At 43.5% G+C, this 7,380-nt stretch overlaps 1 pseudogene; it reads left to right on the top strand.

The window, feature by feature from the left end:
- The first annotated feature begins 1,949 nt into the window (after window positions 1–1,949).
- On the top strand, window positions 1,950–2,629 carry LOC110335118 (annotated as a pseudogene).
- The last annotated feature ends 4,751 nt before the right edge of the window (window positions 2,630–7,380 follow it).

Genomic DNA, 7,380 nt, shown 5'->3' with positions numbered 1-7,380 from the left:
AAAAAAAAAAAAAAAAAAAAAAAAAAAAAAAAAAAAAAAAAAAAAAAAAAAAAAAAAAAAAAAAAAAAAAAAAAAAAAAAAAAAAAAGAGTCTTTCAGTGGTAGGAAGCAGAAAGGCCATCCCATGGAGTTTAACCCATAAAGAAAGTTCTAATAACACAGGAAGTCCAAAGGTAGGTGACTCTGTGATTGGTTAATTTGCTGGTGCCCCTAAGAAAGGGCCCAAATGCTTCCCCATCTCCTCTACTGTGCTCAGGCGCCCTGACTCCTCGAGGCCACAACATGATCACAATGGATCCAAACCTCAGATCTAGATGCAGTGGCGAACAAAAATGTGTCTGTGTCTCCTTGACCAGGAATGTATTCCACTCCAAAACTATTGCTGTGGTTGGCTTCAGTAAGGACAGGAGAGTGATTAGAAAGCATAAAAGGCCATGTGGATGTTGAGTGGCAAACAAAAGCCTCTACAGTGAGGCTGATGCTTGTTTACAGAAAAAGCAGCTAGGGTACTCAGGAGAGTCCAGTGCCTTGCCCAACCTCGCACATCTGGTCATTAGCAAGGTTAGGATTAGAACCAGTTCTGGCACCAACGAAAGACCATTCACTATAGTTCTGGTTTACTGCCTCTCCCCATACGTGCATTTAGTTAATTCCCATGGTGCTTGATGCCTGACAAGAAGCAAGTCAAGGGAAGAAAGGTTTGTTTGGCTTTTAGTTAGTAGGAAAATAGCCAGCTCATCTCCACGGCCTGCAGTAGTAGGACTTCTTAGGTCACTTTGTCTCTGCAGTCAAGATGCAAGGACCAATAAATCCTGGCAGAACAATTGCCTTTTTTTCATTCAGTCCAGGACATCAGCATTTGGTATGGTGCTGCCCACAACTGGGGTGATTCTTCCTGCCTCAGTTAATCCAATCAAGAAAATCTCTCCCAAACACGCCCAAAGACTTGTCCTGTGTGTGATTCCAGATCCTGTCAAGTTGATAATCAGTATCAACCATCGCTTACAGATATAAGGTTCTACATGAACCAAGATTACCCAGAAAGTCAAATCGTTAATGAAGAACGGTTTCTCGTAATGCAGATTGTGAGAGGTCAGTCTTATGATCGGCTGCCTGTACGGTGGAGAGCTACTTGGGGATGCAATACCAGTTAGAGCCAGGAGGCCTGAGGGCATCAAGACAATAAATAGCCTAGGTGCTGTTTCTTATACAAAGGATTGTGTCAAACGCAGTGAAGCAGAGAGAGTGGTTCTCTCCTTCCTACGCCTTATATTCTACTTAGAACTCCAAGGGCATGGAGCAGCTCTACTTACTGGTGTTGGGATGAGAATGATCTGGTTTTCCCTGGCTACTAACTTCTGTTCTAATCACATTCAGTAACGCACAGTAATGTCAGTAATGTCTAACCACAGACATATCGAGAAGAATTTTAAAGCCGTTTTCTGGGCACCCATTGTCCGGGCAAGTTGGCCCAGAAGTTGAAACATTACAGCTTCTCAGAAAAACCATTTTTTTCTCCCCTATTGTCTCTTTTGGTATGAACTTTCTTCATGCCAGGAAAAAAAAAAAAACTAAAAGCAGGCCATCAGTCACAGTCTCAGAAATGCAGGAGGAAGGAAGTCACGCCATTTCCTCTGCACACTTTCTTCAGTGAGGCTGAATAATCTGGGCAGGGTTGCCCATTCCATTAACTTAACTTATTCATTTAGTCATGTTCTAGTGGAATCTTGACCCTTCACAAGATGTGAATTTGAAGTCCAGCTCAAAATATGACTATAAACATTTGATTATGTAATAAATGGGTCTGGGGTGTAGATCAGTGATAGAATGATTGTCTAGCATGCATGAGGCATTGGGTTCCATCCCTGGATAGTACTGTATTATAATAATAATAACTATAATAATAATAATAAAAAGATGGGAGTCACTGCAGCATCCCCCACCACGGCCATGACCACCTATAAGCTGTCCAGCACAGAGCACATGGAACCCGGAGAACAGCTTGCAGGTGAAGTACAGCAGGCAGACGTTGCAAGATGCTATGAATTTGACATCTGCTTCACCTCTGTGAAGAAGAGAGCAGTCTGGATCAGTCTGGGCAGTCCAGATGTGGCTGCCAGTGGCCAGGAGAGGCTGGTGCCTCAGTGAGTGACGCAATGGGGTCTGACTGGTCTTGATAGAGCAGGAACTGCTGCTAAGCCTGGTGAGGAGCTGGTGAAGATCTGGAGACGACCTCACAATGCCCCCAACACCTCCAATAGAGCCCAGTCATCTGTTCTATGGAGATATCAGTTAGGAACACAGACCTTACTGAGGACCTGCTACCCTCCTGTGAGAGCCTGAAGGACACTATTGCTAGAGCATTGCCCTTCTGGACTGAAGAAAATGTCCCCCAGACCAAGGGGAAAAGGTCCTGATTGTGGCTCATGCCAATACCTTCAGGGTATCATCAAGTATCTGGAGTGTCTCTCTGAAGAGGCCATCATGGAACTAACCCTACCAACTGGCCTTCCCATTGTCTATAAATTGTACAGAACATTGAAGCTCAACAAACCCATGCAGTTCCTGAGAAATAAACTGTGCGTAAAGCCATGAAAGCTATGGCTACTAAGGACAAGATGAAGAAGTGATGGCGAGCAGGCAGGCTCCATTCCGAAGAGCACCCTGCCTGCCTGCTCATGCCTCCTGCACCCCTCCCCAGCACCTGCCACACTGACTACCTCTTTAGGATCTTGAGTAGTAGTATCTGGAGATGGGGTCCTGCACCTCTCGTTTTCACTTTGGGATTTTATCCCCTGCACCCTCTCTCTTCATAGCATCTAGTCAGAGTAACACCCCTGGGAGTGCAGGTTCTTGGTCCACATTTAGCAGTGACTCCCCATACCAGTAGAGCTGAGAAGTGGTAATTGTAGTCTTCCTTCTCCCTTTGTTTGCTAAGGGTCTGCTTAGGAAGCGCTCAGGGAGAAACCATGCTCCTCACAACCAATGAGGAGGAGCTGTGACACAATGTTGTCCCTGGAGCCTGTCCCGCACTCTTCTGCAGTTGGAGAACAGGGGGACTGTTGTAATTTCTGAAAGTAACCTGCATGGCGATTGTCTTAGTCAGGGTTTCTATTCCTGGACAAAACATCATGACCAAGAAGCAAGTTGGGGAGGAAAGAGTTTATTCAGCTTACACNTCCATACTGCTGTTCATCACCAAAGGAAGTCAGGACTGGAACTCAAGCAGGTCAGGAAGCAGGAGCTGATGCAGAGGCCATGGAGGAATATTACTTACTGGCTTGCTTCCCCTGGCTTGCTTAGCCTGTTCTCTTATAAACCCAAGACTACCAGCCCAGAGATGGCACCACCCACAAGATGGACCTCCCCCCTTGATCACTAATTGAGAAAATGCCTTACAGCTGGATCTCATGGAGGCATTTCCCCAACTGAAGCTCCTTTCTCTGTGATAACTCCAGCTGTGTCAAGTTGACACAAAACTAGTCAGTACAGTGATTTAAAAGATACTTCCTCTCTGACTGTAAAAGAGCTACTGGCTCCAGAAGGGTGGGATCAATTCTGACAATCCTGCATGTTACATTTACTTTTACCAAAAATTTGAAGAAGAAGAAAAAAAAACTTATCAGCACACAAAACTCTCTCTGTGGTTTGAAGTGGTGGTTGAAATTGGTCCCATGTGGTCTCCAACACATAAGCCATGGGGTAAACTCCTTGTTCTCCTGGCTGTGTGTTAGGATCCCTCCACCCTGTTTTGTAGATGTGAAGCGTCTGTTGATCGTGTGCAAGAATTTGTCTATCACTGCCTGAAGCGTGTTCCAGATGCCTGACCCTACCATGTGGGTTCAGAACTTGTTTTAGACATAGCTGTTAAATCTTTTTCCAGATCAGTATAATAAGGGAGTGATGTGCAATGGTGATAATAATAATAATAATAATAATAATAATAATAATAATAATAATAATAATAAATGGATGAGAGATGAGGGCTCTCAATAGTTCCAGTAGAATAAGAAGGATAATACTGATTTGATAGAGGCAAATACTAATAACATAGTATGGTTTCTAACCCTCTTTTCTCTTGACAGTGAATGTGAATTTTTGCATTGGCCATTCTTTCTCCTTATCTCCTTATCTCCCACTCTGTGAGTCCCTGGAAGAATGAGGGTTATAAGCAAGAACACTCTGTAATCTCAAGTGTTGACACCAGCAATACCTAATTTAGAGCAAGTCGCAATTCTTCCATCTCCTACCCAATATTTCTTGAATACCTACAGAGTATGGGTAAACCATTGAATCGCAACCCCTGTGGGCAGAAGTACAAGAACCCACTGCCAGTCTCAAGAAGCACCTAAAAGTCAAATCCAGAGTTCCTAAGTATTAAATTGGTGTTGTATCTTCACGTAAAGAGATTCAGACGTCAGTGACCTATAGAAAGCCAGGTATGAAGCCATTAGAATGGCAAGATATCAAACCTTTTATTTTCATGGCTAGGCTTCTTCTGAAGGGCCTCTTCCTCTTGCCTTATAAAAACATCCTCGCAGGGACAGTCATTTGTGGTGCTGACACCGTAAGTCTCTTCAGATGCCCAGAAATAATTGCTACCACATCACTCATTGGCTCAGGTTCTGCATGTCCCTGGCGTCTAGACTCATAACCTATGTCCATTCTCAACCAAAGAAAAGGAACATGGAGAAAGGAGATCGTCGTCATCGAAACAGCTACCCTAAACACAGCACATCGCTCTTCCCCAAATGTGCAGCCAGTTTCATCCTCTACAAAGAAACCTCTGTCTACTGACTCTGATGGCATGACAACTATTAGAGAAAGCTTTTCTCAGGCTCCCGAATGCTGTGATGCAGTATGAAGGGAGAAGTCAAGATCACAGAGAGTTCTGGTATTCAAAGAGGATGAATAAAGTAGCAACCATTGCATATGACAATGCAATGAGGACAGAGCAGCTCTACTGTGAGTTCTTGTTTTGACTCTGACCATTTTTATGATGCTGGCATGTTTAACATCCCCATCCTTCTCTTTGTACTGTATCCAAGGTGCTCAGAGCACTTGAGTTATGAATCTTTATATCAGTGACTATAAAATGGGAATGTGTTTGGACTGCAGTACTCTTTGGAGAATTTTTAAATGTTTCTTCTCATCTTGTTACTATTGTGTGTATGCATGCGAGCAGGCGCACATGCCACAGTACGTGTAAGGAGGTCAGAGAACAACTTTATGGAGTTGGTATTCTCCTCCCATGGGTAAACATGGGCTGCAAGGATTCGCATGTCTCAATGCACCATTGGGCAACAAACAAGCACCTTTACCTGCCGAGCTATCTTGCCTGGTGACCCTAAAAGATTTTATGCATACAAAGTACATGAGGTAGAGTTATACATAGGATCATGCAAATGAGTGATAGATATTGTACACTCTCAGATTTAGCTTTGTTGACTATTATAAACCCTAGGATAATGGGGAGAGACAGAGAGAAGCTCAAAACCAAGTGTCTTATGGGACCTGGCTCAGGACATCAAAAGTCACAAGCCATTCAAATCCAAATGTAGGGCCAGAGAGATGGCACAGCTGGTGAGCCTGAGTTTGGACCCACAGGGTGGCAAGAGAGAGCCAGCTCCTGAGACTTGTCCTCTGACCTCTAGTCTTACCATGGCATTCACACACTTGCATTCTCACACATATACACACATTAAGAAGTAAATAATCAACCCATACAGCTTAGTAAATAGAGATGCTGGAGGTTAGGAGAGCTGGTCTCTAGTACTCACCTAGTAAATCAGTAGTTAGATTTTCGCCTCAGAATTTCCTTAAATCTGCATGTGGCTTTTTCTTTTCCTTAAGACAAAGGATCCTAACATAAAGTACTATGGCTAAACTCAAAATCAGATAATGCAGAAGCCGGAGCCATGGCTCAGCAGTTAAGAGCACTTGCTGCTCTGCCTGAGAAACTGGCTTGAGTTCCTTCGCATCTACATGCTAGCTTACGATAATTCCCAACTCTAGTTTCAAGGGATCCAGCACCCTCTTCTGATATCTGGGGGCAGCCATATGGTACACTTCCATACCTGCAGGCACAATATCTCTACACATATAAATAAATAAATATTCTTAAAAATCAAATAATAGAGTATGCGATGCATGTAACCACATGAACACAAGACTGAAAGGTTATTCGGTATCAGTTCACTGTTTATTGTCAGTAAAATGAATCATTGAGAATATCTGCTCTCCAGGCTTACTTCTCGTTCTGCCACCTTGTAGCTCAGAGTCTGTATTTACTCTAAGAACCTAATCTACTCACTTCGTCCCTTCCCTCCTCTGCCCTGTCTTAGTCTGTTTGCACTGACAAAAAAATCCATAACCTAGTGCTGAGTAATTTATAGCCAGTTAATAATGGTTGGTTGAAATGGGTCTAGTAGCTGGGACACCCAAGGGCAGGGCAATCAAATGAGACCCTTTCCTCTTAGACATGGCCTTTTGGTTGTCCTCATCTAGTGAACGGAATGAGACAAATAGATTTTGGGGGAACTCTTTCATTAGGGTGCTAATCCACTCGGTGCCAGCCCCACCCTCAAGACCTCATCACTTCCCAAAGGCCCCAGCTTCTTAATACCGTGACTCGGGGACTTAGGTTCCAAGATGTGAATTTGGCGAAAGCAGAAACACTGAGCCCATAACATACCTCCAGCTTGGAACTGAAAGTAAACACAGCAATGATCATTTCTCAAATGCACACAGCACATTTCCCTACAAACAGCAAAAGCGGTTCTAGTCTAGACCCATCTAATTAAGGTTACACTTACATCACAAAATAGGGATAAGGCAGAATCCCAAGTCCTGTTTTATTAGGTCTGTCTGAGCCATATTGCCGTGACTAATTCAGCTCAAGTCCACGAGTCAAGCCTAGGAAGACATTGCCATGACAGAATTCTATTCTGCTTCGCACTTCTCACAGGCCAATGAGGCTTTGAAATTGAATAGCAGTGGGAGATTAAAGATGTCTACAATATTCCCTGGTTTTAAAGAGAAATTCTGACATACCATCCAATGTGGGTGAACTTTGAAAGCATTAAGCTAAGTGAAATAAACCAGTGACAAACAGGCAAACGCCACGTGGGCCTTCTTCCATGAGATACACAAAACAGTCAAATTAACAAAGACAGAAAGTGTAGGCAGCTGCCTGGGGCTGGAACAAGGAGTGGGAGTCCCTGTCTAAAGGATAGAAAGTCTCAGCCTGGAGAAAATGGGGAAACTTCTGGAAATGTGGGGGGCTGGCCCAGGTACAAACATTATCACACATGTATGGTTACCTTTACAAATGGCCAAAAGGATGCAAACGATGTCATATAACTTTATCATAATGAAAACA

This window comes from Mus pahari, chromosome 17 (assembly GCF_900095145.1).
Source record: "Mus pahari chromosome 17, PAHARI_EIJ_v1.1, whole genome shotgun sequence".
NCBI lineage: Eukaryota > Metazoa > Chordata > Mammalia > Rodentia > Muridae > Mus > Mus pahari.
Note: the sequence above shows the minus strand (reverse complement) of the source record. Positions and strands in the feature narration are given on the sequence as shown.